Source organism: Oryzias melastigma, linkage group LG6, assembly GCF_002922805.2.
Source record: "Oryzias melastigma strain HK-1 linkage group LG6, ASM292280v2, whole genome shotgun sequence".
NCBI classification, from domain to species: Eukaryota; Metazoa; Chordata; class Actinopteri; order Beloniformes; family Adrianichthyidae; genus Oryzias; species Oryzias melastigma.
In genome coordinates, this window is record NC_050517.1 from 20,454,388 (window position 1) to 20,476,515 (window position 22,128).

The 22,128-nt window shown below is 38.6% G+C and overlaps 1 protein-coding gene across 14 annotated transcripts in view; it reads right to left on the reverse strand.

Annotated features, from left to right (window-relative positions):
* Window positions 1-10,016, reverse strand: part of mef2aa (myocyte enhancer factor 2aa) — a 72,804-nt gene extending 62,788 nt beyond the window's left edge. For 3 of the 14 annotated variants that reach the window (XM_024281416.2, XM_024281414.2, XM_024281412.2), the window contains exon 1: window positions 6,406-6,622. The gene's annotated coding sequence lies outside the window, so the exon portion shown is untranslated. Of the gene's footprint in view, window positions 1-6,405; window positions 6,627-9,751 lie in introns of those variants that run through there. The other 11 variants (XM_024281418.2, XM_024281417.2, XM_024281415.2 and 8 more) reach the window with 8 other exon arrangements.
* Window positions 10,017-22,128: the final 12,112 nt, after the last annotated feature.

Below are 22,128 nucleotides of genomic sequence, written 5' to 3' on the forward strand. Positions count from 1 at the left end.
TAGATATTAAAAGAATAGTTGAGTCCCACAAGGATTGATGTTAGGACTTCATGTTTTTCCCTCTTTGAATGATGCAACTTTTAAAAAATCTTCTGGAAACAAAATAAATGCTTATGATAGAGACCATTTTTGAATTGTAGTATCATTTTTTTTCCTTACTTATTCAATTTTGATGCAAAATTTATGAATAAAGATGAGCATTTTAACCTTATTGTCTTTGAAAATGTGTCACTACAAGTTTACTGGCTCTTTTAAGGAAATGGATTTATCTGAGATAGAAAGATGTTTTTACTTTATTAGAACTGGATTGACACTGATGAATGGAATTTAGTGAGCAAACAATTCTTGACGCATCTCTGTAACAAGTTTTTTTTTCCTCATGAAATCAGATGATATGTGTTAGCTGTCACATGAATGCTGCTTGAAAGCTGATAGAATAAGAGAATAAGAGACCGGGAATAGAAGAGTCAGAGAAAAATCCCCACATATTCTACTGCAGTTTTTCTCTTTAAGAGCCCTTGTGTTTTGTTTTGTTATATATTTTTTTAATTCGTGGATAGACTCTTGGCCTGAATTCCAGCCTCTGATAGCTCTTAGCCCTCGGTCCTGAGCCCCATGTCCATTGGTTGATGATTAATGCCCCCACTGTGAGAACCCCTGGCAGCTGAAGCAGAGGTTGAGGGGAGGGAAACAAAGTAAAGGACAGCCTTACGTGAATGTCGGATGGCAACAGCTTAAACAATACAGCATTTTCACTCAGGATCTGAAGCTCATATAAATATAGCATGCAGATGGAAAAATGGGGGGAAGACGCTGAAGAGGCAAACGCATGGACGACGTGCAGACTCAAAACCTCCATGGCAATCACAGTCATGCTGCTGGGACAGGAACCGGGGCTAGGATTTGTGTATGTACTGTTTTCATTGACTGTACATGAGAACTGAACTGAGTGACTGGACTCCAAGATGCCAAAATCGCATAGACTTCTATTGAGAAATAATTACTCAGTAAATATATTTGTCAGAATCACCATTTTTGCTTTTCCGTTATTTTTAACATTCTCGCTAATCCTGATTTTTTTTTCTCTTTTTTTCTTTAGTTTAAAGTTATTAGACCAGTCAGATACTGCAATAAAATTAGATTCAAAACATTTGAGTAAAAGATTCTCACACAGGGTGGGGGTGTGGAAATATCTGTGCTATCGACTCTGACCAATCACTGCTTACTCACGATTTCTGTTTCCAACATGGCGACGTCCGTATCACAAAAACTAAATTGACTTCATTTCGTTGGAACCAGAAGCAAATAATTTTCTACGGGTGACATCACACTCACTCAGTCCAGTTCTTATATAGAGTCAATGGCTGTACTCATATAGGCTGTGTTTACTCTAACTTCAATAAAGTAAAAATAATTTTAATAAAAAGTCAAAGCTTCCTCTAAAGTGGGGAATGTCAGAAAGCTAGTCTTGCTACAAACAAACATGTCGGCTATTGCAAAACTGTTTTTAAACTGGTGTGTGAGGCGTTGATGTGCTCATGCTGCAACAGCGCCGTAAACAGAAGGCAGGAAAACAAATTTCAGCTGTTGGTGGGAGCTCTGATGTGGACCGGAGAGGCTACCAGAGAGCTGAGCAAGTCTGGGGTCACTTCCCTTCCCAGTTCATGCGACCGATGCGCGCTTTGAAATAATAGCATAAATCACCCACACACACCCCCATCTACCCCCCCCAACTCCCAGCTGTCCTGATTCACAAGGCTTCTCAGACGCGAAAGAAAAACAAGGATATCACAGGCCAGGTCTCCTTCCTGTAGGTCACGCAGCCACAATGACGTTCCAGCTGCAAGAGGTCCAACTGTTATTCTCAGGAGCCGCTGCTTTACTCCACATGCTTGATGCATGAGCTGCGGCACCCAAGTCTCACTACTGTTAATTACTACACCAGCTACTGATAAAAACACATTTACATGTAATATACCTCCTGCTATCTTGAGCAGTATAATAGGAGCTTAAACCAAGTGGTGATAGAGGTTGTAACCAGAGCTTGCACACAATCCGTTCTTACATTCTGCAACAACAAAGAACAAAAGTTTGTCTCACAGAGCACACATACCCTCAATGAAGTTTATTAAACCCACAGCTCAATTATTATTTAACGACGCTTCCACATAATTGACTCCATACAAAGTCAAAGCAGCGAAATTCCAAGTGAGATGCTGTTTTTTTTTTTTTAATTTAGAGTAAAGCATCAGGAACTGAATACAAGGAGGTGTATTAGCAATCATGAGAGATCTTTTGATCTTCTAAATTATATTCTAATATATTCCTTTGATTTATTTTTTTTTTTTGCAAAGTCTCATTAAAATGCAGTTAAAGTGCAACTCAGCAAAGAAACATCTTACTTAACTTCTGCTTTGCTTTGAACCAAACTCAATTTTATAATCTGGTAGCCAAAATTTGCAGCAAAATCCCTGAAATTCTGGACAAATGTCAGTTTCTGGTGACATTAAAGGATAAAACATTAGATAAACATTGTGTTTATTGTGAGTGAGGCTCACTCACATATCAAATAACTTGCTTTTTCTGTATATAGCCTCATCTGTTCTAATGTCAAGCATCTCAAACAAAGAAGAAGGCTACAAAAAAGTCCTGGTAACTAACTACATTTGCTATATTTTAGACTTCTATGGTGCATAGGTGTGTAACGACTAATCGACAAATCGATTTATAGTCATAAGATCCAACCAGATAAATCTGTCTGTAACAAGTTGTTAATCGAATTGGCTTATATTAATATGAAACTGCTTCAAAATAAAATAAATTGATAATATTCAATCTCAGAAAATACCATTTTGATTGAGGTATGGTAGGTTTATGTTACTATAACAATATTACAATCTAATGTGTGGTATAAAGTTCTACTAATGTTTCGTTTGTATTAGTTGATGTGGAAAAACCACAGTTGGATGAACTTTATAAAACTAAAACGTAAATGGATTTTACATTCATTGTACTTTTTTTGTACACATATTTAATTAACACTTGATTATATTAAAAGAAATAATCTGGAAAACTTCACCTGCATCTCTGAGCCAGACTGGTTGAAATTTTGGCTAAAGTCAGTGAATCGAATCAGATAAATCAAAATGAACCGATTTTGACTTTAAATCGTATCAGCAACCACTAACCATGATATTAATTAAATTGTTACACCCATAATAGTGTGTGCTAACCAAATCCCACACTATCTATACCTATTGCAGACAACAAACTTTCAGAACCAAAACTTTACAAAGCAAAAAAAAAAACGAATAAATGAATTTTTATTTATTTAGGATCCAGGTTGAGGAGTGGGAGAAAACCTCCCGACGGCACTTGTCTGAAAGAGCATGAGGAGAGAGGAAAAGACGCAGCAGCTTTAAGCTGCTCTGCCCTGCTCAGCAGCACATGTGCTGAGTGAGCCGAACACGGTGGCTTACCACCATAGGTCTCAGTCAAGGGCAGGACAGTTGAAAGGTCACTGCTGGCTGTTTTGCTATACAAACAGCACCTTATCAATGCATTCACCCTGAGGGGTTATATCAAGCTGTCAAAGAGATTTATTTTAATGACTGATAACTTGGAGCAGAGATTCTGTATGTGATTGAACTGTTTTTCATTTTATTATTTTAGTTGAAACATTCAATTCAGTGCTTCAAGTTTAAAATAAGATGCTTAATCAAAGTAAGGAGGCTGACTTTCCTGCAAGTTCATGAATGTCAAACAAACGTATAGAATATTGTATGGAAATTAACCTATTGCTGCCTTTCAATAAACAAACAGGCTGATTAAAAAAGAAAAATCAATCAGGAGAACTCAATTATCAAACCTATTGAGCCCAAGAGGCGGAAAAAAAAGATTTTATTTTGAAATCAAGCAAATGGGACTGCTCTACATTAACAGAAATAAATAAAGCAGTAATTGCTGGCCGCGGACTGTATTAGCGAGGATTTTCCCTTTCATTTACAGGGAACAGTCTACAGTTAACTGTGGTCTAAAGCATTATCTGCCAGGCTTAAGATTCTGCACATAACCTCGAGATCTCACAGGGGAACGATGAAATCTCCATGTTGATGATGGAGCTCCAATAAACAGTGATTCATGTTACAAAGACGCTCGAGTTAAACAAAGGGAAAGTTAAACAGTGAGGACCAGCGTTGTCAAGCGTCTGACAGTTTGCAATATATTTAGGCCAGAGATTTTCCAGACAACATTAATTATGATAAGTGTTAAAAAAAAAAGGATGGATGCTTTAATCAGTGCAATGTGTGTGATTGAAGTGGCATTCTACAACTTTTTAAACTGAAGTTTATCATTTAGTTCAAATTACTTTATGTGGTGCAAGAAAAAACAATAAAAGAACATTAAATATAATGTCTTGCATGCTAACATAAAATCTGCAATTGTTTTACTGCTATCTCCAGTATAAAAGAACTTCTTGGCTCACCAAACAATCACAGAAACACTATCCTCTTTATTGGACCAGAATGTTCTGCATCTATCTCCTATTGTGCGCTCATTGCATCCTTGGCTTTCAGATCTCTGGTGTTTTTGTCCTCCTTGGAAAAGATGTCCTGGGAGGAGGAGAGTGGAGGAGAAAGACTTTCGCTCTGTGATTCAGAGGCATCGTGTAAACGCCAGCATTCTCTTTCTGACAACCAGCGTTAATTGCAGATCCGACTCGCCCACACACTCCACATTTCTCCTGGAAGGAGAGGCTGAGACGCCGAGAATGAAGTGGGATGAGAAGTGCAGCAAAAGATGCTGCAGCTGCCCAGTCCTCACACCAGTGCTCCTTTTCATTCTCCCCTCTTTTCCACCCAGAACTTGTGCCACGACATTAATGAGCATGCTTGTAGAGATAAAAAAAAAACTACTTATAACAAGGCTAAATCATAAACAGCAGCGCTCATCTGCCATCTATCATGCAATAACACGTTGTCATCTCATCCTTGATTAAATGATGCAGGATGTAATCTAACAGTCCTATAATCAAACCTCTATGCGTTTTTGTAACGGGGGTCTTGGAGGTTAGAACAACAGCTCACAGCATGCATGAGGAAGACACTTCTGACAATTCCATCAGTACCTTTATATTCATTATCATGAATAATATACGACATAAATTGTTAACATGATATTCATTTCAGCGCAGTAAAAAAAAAAAAGAATCCCTCATCTACTCATTAGACATGTGATGTAGATCATGAGCAACAAGGCCCATTACTGGCAAGGCCCGGGGCAGCATAGGAGCTAATGACTGCAGATTGGATGGTGCTTTAATGCTTTGCTTTGGAAATCACTGGCAACCAGCTGGTACAATAAAGTGCATGCCGTCAGAAGAGCAGTGAGATACAAAGCAGGATAAAATGACAAGTTTACTTACTTCTTTCTACATTTCATAGCAGTTTTTGACAAACAATCCAATTTCAAACTGATAAAACTTGAACTACCACCTAAAAAACAGCAAAAAAAATAAATAAATGGCATTCAATGAAATTTGAAATTAAAATTGACTTTTTTTTTAATTAATGAGAATGGTGTCATTGATGGTAGCAAAAAAGTTGGATTTTCAAAATAAAATTCACATTTTTTGATCAAATCAGCTTACAACAAACTACAAAAACCACAAAACAGTCAAAATCCTCATTTACAAGCTTCCACATTTTTCGTTTTACTTTACAGTGGTGCCAAACGCTTTTATTGTTAAAAAATAAAGAACTTAGGCAGCCAGAAACAACTTCTAAAACACATATTTTATTTAATTTATTCTTTATTATTATAAGTTAACCTTAAAATATTGGTTTTAAAATGCTTACATTTATTTTAGTTCAATTATAGCCCATGTACGTTTTTTTAAATATATTTTGAAAGACTTAAGAGACTCAAAAGCATGCAAACATACAATTTACAGTCCATCGAACAGCTGACTGTCACAGTGAGAGTGAGTTTATAAACGCTGATAACTGTTTTCCCTGTTTTACAGCTTAAGCTTTTATTTTGTAGACTTCTTCTGTGGTGGGCTTACAGTCCGCGTGCAACTTCACAGCCGGCACGAGCGCTTAAAATCCTGTGAAACTTTCACAACTGACAGATATCAACAGCGCGCGCCTGACTGCACCCTTTAACCCAGCTCGGCTCCGGGACGTTTTATGGCTCTAGTAAACCGACGCCGCTCGACTTTAATGTCCCTGCGCGAGCCTAACGTGCTGTACGGACTCCTAATGCCTCATGTGGAGGGTGAACGATGCCTCCCACATCCACTCCGGGTCTCCCTCCTGCGCTTTTACTCCCCTTCTCAGTAACTGTAGCTTACAGTGCCGCTGCCGCACTCCACACAACATTGTTGCTATTTCCGTTACTCACCTTTACTCCCGGGCCAGTCGCTGTATATAGACACTCTATATCGGTGACTCCAGTGGATAAACGTAATTTCGGATCACATTTACGCGCTGGCTGCTATTTTAGGGGGAGCTGACAAACTCAGAAAAGCCAATCTCCCTCTTGTCAGTGTGAGACTCCTCCCCAATCTGACGAGCTGCCTCTCCTTCTATGCCTCCACCTCCTTCCCCACCTCCTTCTCCTCCTCCTTCTCTCACGCACAGTCAAAACATGCCTCGCACACAAGGAAAATCTCACATTTGTTGTAACAAAACCGGAGGGGGACATGTCAGAAAGTGGGGGGCACTAAAACGGATTACTGTACTGACGAAGCTCGTATGTTTCCATGTTTATGAGGCCATAAAAGCTGCCGTCGGGGTGTGGCAACTCTTCATAAACAAAGCAAACAGTGGGGCAGTTAGCAAAAACTCCCCGACGACTTATATTTTACTTTGTTCTCAAGCGATTTTTGCGTTTCATCTGCAACTTTTAGACGCTAGCTGCTACTGCCACTTCAAGGCAGCGGCTGTGGCAGACGTCATAGCTCCAGGAACAGCACCAGTGGAATTCGGTTTGAAGGACAGTCGGGTGGACCAATTAAAATCCACAGCGTCTATCGAGCAGCCAATTAGAGAAGAGAGACGGGACTTCGGATCATCTGAGGCGATGCGCTGATTGGTCGCTTCGGCTGGCATGTGGAGGCGGGCGGCATAATGGTTGCTCCTAAACTTTATTGTTTTATAAGGGGTTTATCAACCGGTAGAGCATTTGTATGTTAAGATAACGGTATTTAAAGGAGCCCCTGATGTTTACATCATAAATATAGATTGCCAAAGGGTGCCAGAATGGTAAAAAAATAATAATTATTATAATAATACAATAGTAAATACTAATGTAATTGCATGGCTTTAAAATTATATTTATCTAAAATAAACAAAATGCTAGTAAGCCACACAAGTAAGGATACAGACATTGTATAAATTGAGTGCCGTAGAAATTTCCCAGAAGTGTTTGCAAAAAAACAGTGTGTATCGGTGCTTACTGCATTGGTGAATGTAGAAAAATATGGAACATTTTAGTGAAAACACAGTGTTTGAATGTAATTTTTAAATAAATTATCAACATTTTTATCATCAGAACATAGTGGAGTCATAAATAGACCTCATATAATGCTTGTATTGATTAGATTTTAACTTCCTGAAATCTGTGACATCATACTTATTGTTAAAAAAATATAGTAATGAGCATGGTGTCCTGCACTATATAGTTTCTGTTAGTTAGGCATTAGGGTGGGAATTTGGACATAGCCTACAATTCGAAAATCTTGTGCAGTAGAAATTTCCCAGAAGTCTCTACGACAAAATCAGCTTCAATGCAATCTAGCTTAGTAAATATAGACCACAATGCATTGCTTTTGAACAATGTTTGCAAATTTATTATTTTTATTGATTTATTTTTTAACCAAACCGTCAATGTTTTAACCATCAGAATACTAAATAGTTGTTGTAACATGCTTGTATTTATTAGGTTTTAATTTTGTAAAATCAGTGATGTCATATTCACTGTTAAAAAGAGTATTGAGCATGGTGCTTGAATTGCTTTTAAAATTCAAGACACTAAATTTTTTCGCACTATATAATTTTTTAGTTGTTAGGGAATGGGGAGTTCTCTCATCTTATCTGTTTGCTCAGCTGTTGGACAGGACAAGTCAAAAAAATAAATAATCTGAGCTACAGTTTCAACAACTCTGATTTAGTCGAAAATGTATTCAGTCTAAATTAATTTATTTATAAAACTTCAATTCAAAGCTAAGGTTATCTCAAGTTGCTAAATAATAAAATTGTATGATTTACTATGTTTTTAATCTGATTCATTTAATTTAGTTCAAAACTGTTATAGTCAGAAGTTTTATGAATTGCTCTATTTAGTAAGCAAGTAGGCCAAATCACAAAACAAAGTCGGGTGTCTCATTACGGAGGTCAAATTTTAAATTAAGATGATTAAAAAGGGTTATCAACTTGTTTACAGTTCTTTTGGTATGGCTTTCACTGATGTTTGATGGTACAGATGTTCTAAACTAAAGGGATTTTTGTCATAAATCCATAAGAGTATGAAAATTCAGTGCAGTAAAACTTTTTTTGTTTTTGTTTTTTGCCATAATTTGTCTAAAATTTAATGCACCTACTATATTACATTTTGTAATCTGCTAAAAAAAATACTTAGATTTTTTTTTTATTGTGCTTTCTTCCTTCACTGCCTGCAAGAGCAATACCTATTCAACAAACTGCAATTTCACAAATGGATTCAGATTTTCCCTTTACACCAATTAATGCAATAAAAGCAAATGTCTTTTATAATGGTTCAATAATTGTTTACATAAAAAAAATCTTCAAATCATATTTTCAAGTTTAGTACTTTTGTCACACAGTTTTTTAATTTATTTCAAAAGTCACCACAACCATGAATACAGAATTGTCTTCCAAAGTCTAAAGGAAAACCTGATATTTGCTGAAACTTGTTTTACTGTTGTGACATTCTCTGTCATAGTATTGTTTTCAAATACCTTATGATGAAAAAGGGTTTCCTCAAAGTCTAGCAGCAGTGAAACAATTTAGTTCAGCTTGGTCCCCTGTGATCTGTGCTACCTTTGTCACCAGTTAGCCGCAGGAAAAGTCTTCTTCTTCTTCAGGCTAAAGAAGTCCACTACCCTTTACTGTTTATTTTGCCCAAGCAAAACAAAGTACAAAATTTATTTAGATCATTATCATAACTAATATGCTGTAAAACCTGCTACACCATAATGTTGCATCTGCAGTTTTTCAAAGCATTAACTAAAATTGTTGTTACATCAATTAGAGTTCATGTTGACAAATTCAATTGAATTTAATTCACATAATGCGATTCCTCAAAAAAGTTAAGAACAATTTCTTAATAACTATTTTTTTTAAGTGCGCTCTTACAATTTTTTTTTCACAAAAAATGTTGTTTCAGCTAATTCACAGTTTTTGAAAAATGTTTTTATAAAATGAAAAACACAAGAAGACAAAAAATAAAAGAGTAAATAAATAAAAAACAAAGGGAAATAATACAAATAATACAACAGATTTTTTAATGAAAAAAGTGGTTACATTTTGAAAGTACAGGTTTGTGGGATTTTTAACTCACTCTTTAAGTTTTAGTGGTACACACTGCTGCAAACACATTGATTACATAAATGGTCAACATATAAAAGACACAACATGAACAAAAATAAGAGTAATGCCATTTTTACTTAAAATAATTTTAGAAAAGTCTGACATCTCGGAGTTAAGTGATGCAGGGAATGTCTCACCTGATGTTGCAGCGACGAGTGCAAAGAACCTGCTGGTGCAATCTCAACCTTTCCGTCCAGCTGGAAAACCTTTCTTTGTATTAACTTTCTTTATTACACCTTTATCTCCTTCAGTGATTCTTTCTCTTCCTTCTTCTGTTCTCATCACTTTGCCCATTAAGTTCCTTCAAAGCCAGACCAGCTGGCTTTGAATGCTGCCCCTCAAGCCTTAAGAGGCCTGTCTTCTCACCCTATCTTGCTCTTATCCCTGGGTCTTTGTGTGGGCAGAAAATGGAGGGTGAGACTGGGGCGTGGGGGGGCAGTGGTTTGAAGAGTGGGACCCCAGATGGACATTGACATGTCGGGTATGTGACTTGGCTCAAGGCTCTCCAGACCAGCCACAGCTGTCAGTCATAACTCTAGAAGGTGCTGAAGATTTTTTTTACTCTCTCAAAAGGGTAAAAAGAAGTTTTTGCAGACATAAAGAAAACGTTTTTTGATTAAATCAAATACTCATAAGGTTAATCATATTTTTTATGTTTAAAAATGGTTTTCTTGGTTTTGATTTGTTTGATACAGACAGAAAAGTGTTTGAACCAGCTACAGGAAAGTGCCAAATAATTATTTGTTCCAGCAGGGCTTTGAAGCCGAGCTGACAGCTGGCATTTCCAACTTTGCACCACGCCATAAATAGACCCAGACACTCTCCGTCTCTAATTAAAAAAAAAAAAAAAGCATACCATAAGTTCAATTTTATGACATGGACGAAATATGAAGAATCAAACTAAAGGGTGAAATATTACTTAAGATTTTCAAATAAGAGAATCACAAATATATAATAAAGATAACATATTTTCTTTGAGATCTATTTGACATTTAAAATAAATGTCAATATATAAGGTTCAATAAAGCAGAAAAGTCTTTATTTAATTCTCCACCTGTTGAGAATGTATACATCTCTCCAGTTTTGATAATCATTTTGAAATATAAATCTAATTATTTGACAGATAATTTTAGATAACATATTTTATCATAAAATTGTAAAATTTACAGTCATGTAGCAGATTTTATAATAAAAATTATTAATTGATGGAATTGGAGAACTTAAATGATGTGGGAAAATGCAAAAAATGTACAAAGTCAACTTCAGAAACGGTTTTTCTTTCAAATCAATCAGACTTTCTTTAAGTATTTCATGCAAATAGAATGACATTTATGACTTCGGAGACCATAGAACTTTTTTTCTTACCAAGTCAAACGCCACTTTTCGCAGTAATTTTGTGAAGCATCTGTTTATCCCAAGGCTAAAGTCCTAATGACGACGATCCCTCCAGAGATTACAGTCTCCTGGTTTCTTGAACTATTTAGTGTGTTTAAAACATGTTTACATCTGTACAGAGGAGTCACCCAAACATCCATGCGGTCCCGTTTGCCTCAGTCTTTCTGACTGAGGTCCAGATCACAACAAAGGTTGTTTAATTAACAGTGCTGTTCACAAGTCTGTAACTTCATTATTAAATGCAACCTCCAATGAAGTGAGCTCATTAAAAATTGAACAAGGTCAGGATTCAACCACTCTCACAATTCTTCCTGATTTCAAGAATGATTGAATGAATCACTTAGAAAAACAAAAAAATGTTTACTTTTTGATGATTTATGTTTTAATCTTCTTTAAAAAATTATTTCCGGTGAAAAAAAAATATATATATATATATATATTTTTTTTTATATGCATTGCAACACCAAAAATGTCAACATTCAGCTGCATTTACATAGCTTTACATTAGATCCTGTTGGGTGTTTTATGACATTAAACCATGATTTTACACGCAGGCTTTTTCACTTTTGGCTAGTTTCACAGATCTACTGACATGATGGTTGCATCATATGCAAAAATGTGTCTGAATGTGTCTGTGTACGTGTGAGTTTCTGACATTGCCAAAGTCGTTGAGCAGGTGCCATCACTTCTCATTCTCACCATTCACAGTGAAAAGACATGCTGAGGACAGACTGGATTAAGAGTGCCTGCGAAAGGGAACATGTGAGAGAAATCATTCAGTTATTTAACCAAATTTCTCTTTTGCATTAACCTATACGGAGATGGAAACATATTATTGTTCAGTTTTCTTGTTTTTTTTTAAAGCACCATGAATCGATAATTAGATAAAGCTTTGATATGGCTTATAAAAAACAAACATTGAAGCACAAATCTGTGTGTAGTTTTGACTTTTGAGTTTCTAACACATAGCAAAATAATCTTTAGTATTTATTAACTGGAGACACGTCCACATTTTTTGAAAAAAACAAAAGCGATTTATTTTCTGTGAAAAGCGTAACTTAATGATTTTGCATTCATTTCAACACAAATCTTATATTTAAACTTTAAATTGCATGTATGAACCAATTTAGCTTCTGTTCACCCCTCCAATTTATTATGTCACAATGACCTGTGGTCCAAAATGAATGTTTACAGAACAACAAGAGTTTATTGATGAAAGACAAATATTAGGCTAATTTTAAAAGATACCGTCAGAATCTTTTCTAAGCTGGGATAAAATTAAAGTATAAAGTGAAACTTTATATGTCTGAAGTGACAATTCATGGATAAATCATGTATACAAACGAGAGTAAAAGTATTATTGACAGTCTGTGATAATGTCTTGCAGATACAGGGTTAGACATGGCTAGACAACACAATGCCCACTTTAAGCTGCAAACAAAATTGAGAAAATCAGAAAGAAAGACTACTACAATCCATAGAAGGCATAAAACATTCCATATTTATTTATGGTGTTAACATGTATTTCTTTCTATTTCAGATACCCCAGAGAATGCATTTGAATAAATGAATTGAAATCCTCTTGATGGCCGATTCACAGAGCAGTCGTATGGTTGAAAGCACATTTACCAGAAAACAGGGGACGAGTTTCACACACTGGGGAAAAACTTATTGTCAAATTACAGAAAAAAAAAAAACAGGAAGTGTTTTGGAACAAGTAACATATTCCCAGCAAAATGGCTGTCATCAATGGTTTATGTAAAGAAATGTTTATTTTTGTAGGGAGACTTACAGGACACCCTGTAGGTATTAAAATTAAAGCAGTGAGCAGCGTTGTTTGACCCGCAGGCACTAATTTTTTAAATTTCAAGATGGCTGCCTCTTCCCTAGGTCAAAGGTTGACAAAATTCTTGGGGTCATGGTTGACCAGCTGGCACCATGTGGGTAATATTTCATGAAAATCGGACAAACAAAATGTTCATTTTCAAAAATGTGAAAATCGCTAAATTTTCAGACCATTTTCACAAAATGGCCTCCAAGCTGTAGGTCTTGTGGACCATCCCATTACAATTTCAAAACTTCCTTTGGATATCCTCAACCAGTGGCGGGCCGTCAGGGCCTGCAAGGCCTTCTCTGCTGGCCTAAAAATATCTGAATCACAGACTGATATTAATTATTATTTATTTCCGTGAATACGTATTCTATAATTCCAAATGCTCTGTCTTCGTCCTTTCATTGCTGTCTCCCTGGTTGCGCTGCTTCCAGACGTGTATTTTCCTATTTAAGCATTAACCAATCACATTGCAGCACCATTTGTTGCTAGGGTCAAAGAAATCTGCCCGGAGGCCTTCACAATCAGTTCTGCGGGCCCTGCAGCATACAATAATTGTCGACCAAACTGTTGCTTCAACCAATCAGATCTGGAGGAGACCACGTGCTAGGCCAGCTAGAAGGCGCACGGAAACGTCAGGATTTTCACGAGCTTTGATTGGACAGCTCGCAGCTCGCTCTGGTTCTGCTGACGGACACAGGTGCCGAGGAGCAGCGTGTCAGGTTTGAAGATGTTACCAGTGGAAAGCGTCTGATCGTCTGATTTTTGGTGGAAAATGAATGTCTGGGTAAAGTTGTGGCACAGTTTTGTCTGGCACGGGTAAAGGAGTTCCGTGACTCCATTGAGCGGGAGTGAAGCTGAAATCTACGAGGCTCCTGAACGCACCGCGGGCGCGTGCAGCGCAAAATCCTCGCGCAAATATTATTTTCCAGACACAGACCTTGATCGATCACAAAAACTGATGTTTGTCTCCCTCCTGGACCACAAGAGGCTTCAGGAATACCAGAACATTTCCCGCATGCAGCCTTTTCCAGCTTATCACAGCCACGGAACACTTTCTATCTGTGAAACGCATGGATTCTGCACGACAGAGTGATTGAAATCTTCATGAGGATAGAAAGGATGGATTTTGTGTTTAAATAATCTGGATTTTTGGTGAGTAAAATTTTGCTATCTCCCTACATAATATTGAAATTTTATCAGGTTATTTTTTATGCTTTTGGTGTGTGTGTGGCAGCTGTACCTGCAGTAGAAGTTTTATTGCCATAAAATAGTTAATGAGGGTTGGGTTGATTCGGATGGAGCACTACTGAAGGCCTAGGTGTGAAATGCACGGCCCGCCACTGTCCTCAACACATATACGTTGGTCTTGTAAGTGAATTCCAACATTTCTTTTTACAGTATTTATATTTTTAGCTGAGTCATAAAATGTTTTGCAACAGTTTTTTGTTTACCATGTCAAAAATATTAACATTGTCATATCATTTGCTACATTGTTTTGTTAAGCTTGAGCCAGAGAATTCATGCATACCCTTTTTACGACATTCAAAAATGTGCGAGCTTGCCAGGATTGCAACAGTCGAGAACTCACCACGCACACGCCATTCAAAATGTACAAGTTTTAATTCTAACACTTTTTCTGCTGTAGCTTTCCTATGATGCTCGAGAAGTTAAATGACAATCGATAAAAATCTCTAGGATGAGCTTTCGTTTGTAGTTGGTACAAAAGGTCCTTTTTTTAATTTCAAGATGGCAGACACTTACTATAAGGTCAAAGGTCAATGAAACATCTGTGGGGGTTGTAGACTTAAGCTGCCAACATGTGTATGAAGTTTTGTGAAAATCTCACCAACAAAAATGTTGTTTTCCCATTTTATGTGATAAACAGGAAAATCGCAAAATCTAACAAAATGGCCGCCAAGCCGTTGGTCGTGTGGCCATCTTATAAAAATATAAAAAGTTCTCTGGGATTTCCCCGACATGCGTGTTGGTTTAGTTTGTGTGTTTCTACTTTTCTTTTTTTTTGGACTTAATTAGGCAATGTCTTTTTTTTTTCATTTTTGCTTGCCATGATGTCATCTTTGTCATCTCAAAATTAATTTTCACCGTGTACTAGGTGTATGCAGATTTTGGTGACTTTTTGCGCATACTTAGTTACTCAAAAGTAAGTAAATATTTAAACAATATGACCCTTGCAGTCAGTGACTGCTGCAGGCCATAATAATTACAGAAGAATCAGAAAATTGTAGGAATAATTAAAGTTTAACCAACTTGATTCTTGACATCACAAACTATTCATGTTCAGTTTTCCTATCAAATATTGACGAATGTTTGAGATGTAAATACGTGAGTCATTTGCCTATATAAACTCTTTTTTCCTTTGTTCCTGTTTATGTTTTGTAATGTTGTTCATTGTAGTAAATTAGGCTGCAGCCTGTGAACACTGAGCACAGATGCAAAAGCCTCACAAAGCCCTAACAATGCAGAGCTGATTTTGAAAATCCTACCCCTTTTCCCGCAGATGAAGGTGGTAGGCACTCCGTTCTACTTAAGCATTATGACTCACACCAGGCATAGAGCAGCTATCCAGCTCTAATCCACAAGATATAATTTGGTATTCATGTCGTACAAATGTGCTTGAGAAAAATCCGTAAATCTTTTTTGGCAAGTGCGGTCGAGAAAAGTTGCGCAAGCATGTCATCCCCCCCGTGAAAAGGCAGCGAGACGGTTGAGTAAAGCGTGGCTTTGTCTCCTGAATTTCACTGGAAGACATTGCCATCATCAGCTTTCTTTGTTGCTCACTTTGTCTCTCCAGTATTTTCCCCGTTTCTCAAAGGTAAACAGAGGCTCAACTCAGTGGGACACTTGCAGTTTTTCCCTATAACAAGTAATAAATTTGCGTGTCAGGCCTGCGCGTCACAGATTAAACATGCTTTGTTTCGGATGATTTATGAGTGCAGTGTCGTGCTGGGTGCACTTGGCTGTAAAGAGCTGAGGGTTTCATGGTGGTGAGGGGGTTGCAGGTGAGGCTATGGGTTGGTGAGTGTCAGATTTGTCTTACAGGAAGACTGATCTGTAGCTGCTCTGAGGGTGCCCAGTGCAACACACACCTCTGTCATTAATCACACACAGCTTCAGAGTACAGAGTGCTTTGTCTTCTCCTCCTCTAGTACCGGTGCTGCAAGCTGTCACATCCTTTTCTAAAGCTTAATTCAAGAACAACCAAGAAGCTACTCTGCAGAATGTTCCCAAACATGTAATTCTGCAACACTAAAACAAGATTTTTTCTCACAACCTGGGAGCAGATAAATGTTGCATCTAACAGTGATAAAAGAGGAAAACATCCTCAGCTGCGCTACTCAAGTACTCATCCTGCTGCAGAGAAGGTTACCTGGATATACAGGATTAAGATCATTTACTGTCCTCTCCAAGAAACAGCTGATTCAGCAGGTAGTGCAGCTAAAAGCATGTTGACTTATAATCCAAATGCAGCTGACTGCTGATGCCCCACTTTCTACTGATCGCACATACTCAATCCCTCTCCGACGCTGAATTTGGGGGGGAAATTAATCACAATAGGAGGGGTATTAAATCTTCTCGAAGGAAAATTAGTTGATTCTTGAGTCTAAGCTGTAAAGGTGGGAAAACTTTTCCACATACAAATTTCTAACTCCTGGCACATTCTCAAGCCAGAACTCCACACAGCAAAGTCTAAAGGGCTGCAAACTTAATGCAGCGCAAACACTTCCGCCTGTGTTTTATGCAGAATTTAACAGTCTAAACTCTGAAGTGAAAACTTTATCAGGCTTTTGATGCTAAATGACCCTCTGGTAAAAAGTAATACTACTGTAAGACAAACACTAAACACTTCATTATGTAATTTATTGTTTTCTGTGCTATTAATTTTCTGTTTTTGTTTCATTATTTTTATTAATTTACCTTTAAGGTCTCCCTGTGCTGGTCCACAGCCCGGCTAAAATACAGGGTAGGCGTAAAAATCGCTGCCAAGCCACCTTTGATAATCAGTGAAAGCTCATTCACTGTAGTGCCAAAAGGTGAAAATAAATATTTTTTTTTTTTAGCAATGGTAACCAATCAATTTTCCCATCGTGAGATCAATTAGAGTTCTATCCATCTTTCTAGTAAGCAGTCCATGGATGGTCAAAACCATTTTTTTAAAAAACGTGTGCATACAAGAAGAATAACTGTCTATAATGTAAAAAGAACATTTTTTTTAAACAATGGGGCCAGATAATTGCTTTTGCCTGCAAACAAGTTGAAGCATGCTGGGTATTAGCATAAAAGCTGTGAGAGTATGTTGGATTTCTTGTTGTAGTCTTTGAAAATTACTATTTTTTTTTTCTTGTTCATACAAGCCATGGATCTTGAGCATAATACATTGTGCACACAAGAAAACAAAAGTGATTATTATTTCAGCAGTATCTTGAATTTGAAATGAAATGCAAAGAGCTGAAAAAGACTATATTTAATTTGTACAGTCTAAGTGTATAATCAAAGTGTGGCCTGATCTGCAACTCATCAAACAGTTTGGAATGGTTGCTTACTTACGGCTCCAACGAAATGAAGCCAATTCAGTCGCCATATTTCTGCAATACAAACATCCCCATTTGGAGCCAGGTAATGTCAGTAAGCAGTGATTGGTTCAAGTCTATCTGAGTCATTGACTGTATATATAGAACTGGTCCGAGTGAGTGAGATGGAAAATGACTTACTTCTGGTTCCTACCAAATGAAGTCAATTCAATCGCCCTTTTTCCGCAATATGTCCATTGTCATCATCACATGTCCTCAGTAAGCTGTGATTGGTCCTTATCCGATTTAGTCTACATTTCTATGGCAACCACTCTCTCCAATCAACAGTGAGCATGTTAGAGGCCACGCCTCTTCCACTGAAAGCGGGTTCAGGAAAATTTGTCAATCAAACGCTTTGGACGTTTGATTCAAGGTGACCTACTTTTACTGAGGCATCTGATTGGTCTCTCTTGGTTGATGGAGTGCTCCTGCCCCAGGTAGAGGAGTTCAAGTATCTTGGGGTCTTGTTCAAGAGGGAAGGAAGATCGGAGCTTGGGATCGACAGGTGGAATGGAGTGGCGTTCGCCGTTATGCAGTCGCTGTACCAGTCTGTTGTGGTGAAAAGAGAGCTGAGCCAGAAAGCAAAGCTCTCAATTTACCGGGCAATTTTCGTTCCCATACTCACCTATGGTTACGAGCTCTGGGTCGTGACCGAAAGAACGAGATCCCGACCACAAGTGGCTGAAATGAGTTATCTCTGGAGGGGGACAGGGCGCTCCCTTAGAGAAAGGGTGAGATGCTCGGTCACCCAGAGAGAATACGGAGTAGAGCCGCTTCTCCTCCACATTAAGAGGAGCCGGTTGAGGTGGCTCGGGCATCTGATCCGAATGCCTCCCTAGAGAGGTGTTCTGGGTATGTCTCACTGGGTGGACGCCCCGGGGAAGACCCAGGACACGCTGGAGAGACTATGGCCCAATCAGACTTCTTCCCTTACCTCTTCCCCTAAGCCCTTCCCCTTAATTTGAAGTGGCAGTTAAAGTTGAAGTCTTGTCCAGGATTATTTTTTAAATTTCACCCTCCAAGCGGAGGGGTCCAAAGTCCACTGTCGTGAGGGTAAACCGCGTCACGCTGAGAAGCGCTTTTCTTCACGTGGATGCGCTCTGAACTACAGACGTTTACATTCAAATATAAGTAATGACTTTTTGTTGTAGCATGACCTTTTTAAAGTTATAAAACCGCTGCTGTTATGTATATTCAAGCGCTGGAAGGGCTGTGCTAACGCTAGCGGACCGGCGATTATTGATGACGTCATCGAACGAAAGTCATGTCTGAAATATTAGACACTATTTTTTCATAACCCTCTTTTTGAAGGGATAAATGAAGGGGAAGGGAGATAGGAAGAATTCGGATTGGGCCTAAGTCTCTCCAGTGTGTCCTGGGAAGGCCTCGGGGTACCCCAGAGGAGCTGGAGGAAGTGACCAGGGAGAGGGAAGTCTGGGTCTTTGCTTACACTGGTTCCCCCAAGACCCGATCCCGGATGAGCAGAAGAAGATGGATGGATGATTGGTCACTTGAATAACTAGTGCTACAGTAAAATTATCATTAAAAAATGTTGGATTAGGCAGAAGATTGGAATGGAAGAATGGAGGGGATTGTTCTGTCCAGTTTTCCTTTACACTCAATGGTCTGATCAACGTTTCTATGGCAACCACTTTAGTCAATCAGGAGTGAGCTTGTTGAATCCGCACCTCTTCTAATGAAAGCAGGCTTCTGAGAATCTGTCAAATGTTTGGAGGGAAACACCACATGCTTTCTTGAGGCATCTGATGATTGACCAGTTTATAAACTGAATAACTTGCGATAAAGAACTAACATCATGAACAAAAACTAGGATTATTAATAACATTTTAAAAGAAGGTATCAGAGCAAAAATGGTTATTCTGACAAATAAAATGACTGAGTAATAGCTTGTACGGCAGGTACTTCCTGTCTGGAACGGCAGAGAGGCGGAGTCTCTCAGTCCAGTTCTCCTGCAGAGTCAATGTTTGTAAGTGGAAAAATGTACCAAATTGTGGAAGACACCTTTGCTGAAAGCTTTAGCCATAAGGAAGAATCACTTAAAAGTTGACCAAGTACACCCTACAGCTGATGCAGAAGTGATGCAGTGGAACAATTTGAAGCATTTTACATTGAGACGGTATGAAATTTTCAAAGGCGGAGTTGCTTTAGATGGTAAAAAATTAACCATACTCACTTGTTGTGAGCAGCTGTCAGCTCGGCTTGCCGTCAGCGCGTCGACTGTTGTCAGCTCAGGTAAGACACTAACTACTCATAACTATTTCATAGAGGCGCTTTTTAACTCCAGCATGTTATACCTTTAATTCAGCTTTAGCTGTGCTGCAAGTCCAAAATGTCCATTTTAGAAGAGTTTGGTTGTTTTTAGCCTCGTTAACATAAAAATGCGTCATAATCAGAGAGTCCTTCATGCTGAAAAATCGACAGAATTTTACCATAAGCTTCCAGTGAAGGCATCATCTCTGACTGTAACTGTAGGTGGCCGGGAAAAAGAATTACGATCTGTTAAATTAAAAGCGCAGGCCCACAAGGCATGCTTTCAATCTGGAAGGCCAAATATGTGAAGTATATAATTGCACACCCTGTTTAGCATTTATTGCATTCAGTACACCATTGCGGTTTGTTTATCATAACATACCGAGCAAACAGAGTTAATGTGCCTAAAGCAAATATTTGCAGCACTATATCAAATTCAGAAACCAAAGCAGGGGTATCAGAGAGGCCAAATAGGGTCGCGTGTGAAATAACAAAGTTGTTAGGCCATTCACCACTCCGTACACAGATTGGCCCTATCTCACGAGCGGCTCAAGTGTTTGCACACAGAGCTTTGCCGCCTGCAGGCTTATATATCACACTGTGTCTTATTAAGAGCTTTTACAAAATCTGGCTTTCACCAGCCCCCCTCGACCCGGCCCTACCCCTCAGTTTCTTTCCATTCCGAGGGCAGCAGTCTTCAGGCCTTCAGTTTACCCATCTAAACGCTTAGCCCCCCCCACACACTGCACAAATTAGGCCAGAATGTATGCGTTAGATAAAAAGCAAAAATGGAGATCTTACCGCTGTGCCACATGAACTCTAAGCTAAATTGGTTTAAAGTGCTATCCCTCAGCCTGTGAGTGGAGTAAGAGCTCAGACACATCGAGCTTTCATAGGATGTCACGGCTTGATGTGATTCGGTTTTGGTTTCCAGCATATCGAACCGCCTGTTTAGATGTGCGCCGCAACATCTGTCACATTATTCCAATAAAATTCTAGGAGGCAGCCATATTGAAAATGTTTTTGCCCTTTTCAAATGGCATTTCTAACTGTGTTATACAGTAACAAGTTAATAACCATGAAGACAGTGCGGCACAGGTCTCATGGAACAGATCAGCTGTCGGACAGGCTTATGCAGAAATAATGAGTAGTGGCTGCTGACCCATAAAATAATTATCTCTCACTGCCTGCCGACCCACTGATACAACTGTAATCATAGAAACTTATGACATATTCTGGGTGTAGCCTGACTGGGTCTCATTCCTTCAGTCACTTAAATAGAGGCGTCCATTTTATTATGGCAAGCTGGGAATCCCCAAACATTTCCTTGTGCTCTTGACCTCCCACCCTCCATTGTGTGTGCAAGAAGAAGGCCCGAGTCCTGGGAGGGCCGGCGCTGCTCTGCCCGGCTAACAGGTCGACTCAAAGTGCCCTCTGCCGCTCCGTCTGCACTGCGGCTCCATTGTTCTGCCCTCTCCCGTTGAACCCCACGGCAACTCCTCACCATTGTGTCTGACAGACCTGCAACTCGATACCGTGGCAGTTTTGGCGCCTGCTTTCGTCCTCTTGTAAAATACTGCACACGTATTTCCATTTTTTTATTCTTTGTATTCATTGAGAAATGCTTTCAACTTCAGTCAGCAATTTAGTAGTTTGCTCATACGCCCACGACACATGAAAAAGGACACCGTTGAGTCGACAGCTAGCAAAATGCATCAAACTTTTATGTAGTCACATCTTCACTCCAGCGAGAGGAAGACTGACATTTTATCTGACATCTACAGAGAAGTGGAAAAACCTACCCTGAAGAAGCCAACAGCGGAGACACAACAGCTTCTGCACATCAAAGCCCGCCCCAACCAAGCCGAGCATGCCGTTGAGTGTCACTGAGGAATAGTCCTCTTTTTTTTTTCTGTAACACACAGATGATTAAAGAGTTCAACACAGCAAGCAGACTAATGACTCCACTGGGTTACGGGGGAGCTCAGGAGAAAAGGAGGCACTACCTCCAGAGGATACTTGCAGAAACGGGATAGGTTCTAAAATATACAAATTTATTCATCAGAAAGCAGTCGTCTTATGTTGTGGAAGTGTGTGAATGCGTGCAGGTGGCAGAGTGAATGTGTGCAGAGACAATGGGGGGAGAGGGAGATGTGAAAAACAACAAAAAAAAGAAAAACGGCGCAGCCTGCTTGATGCTACCAGCCTTCTGTGAGCATTAAAACATCAAGAAACGAGTACAAAAAAAACAAAAGTCTGTTACATAGCTCAGTTTAACTTCATGCACCTGCATTTATGTTATATATTTTTGGTTTATTTTCACTTTTAAATAGATCAATACAATTTAAAATGTCACATCATGTCATCTAGTGTAATTAAATTCAAAGGTCTAGCAGCATTAGATTTGTATTTCCGTTTTTTAGGG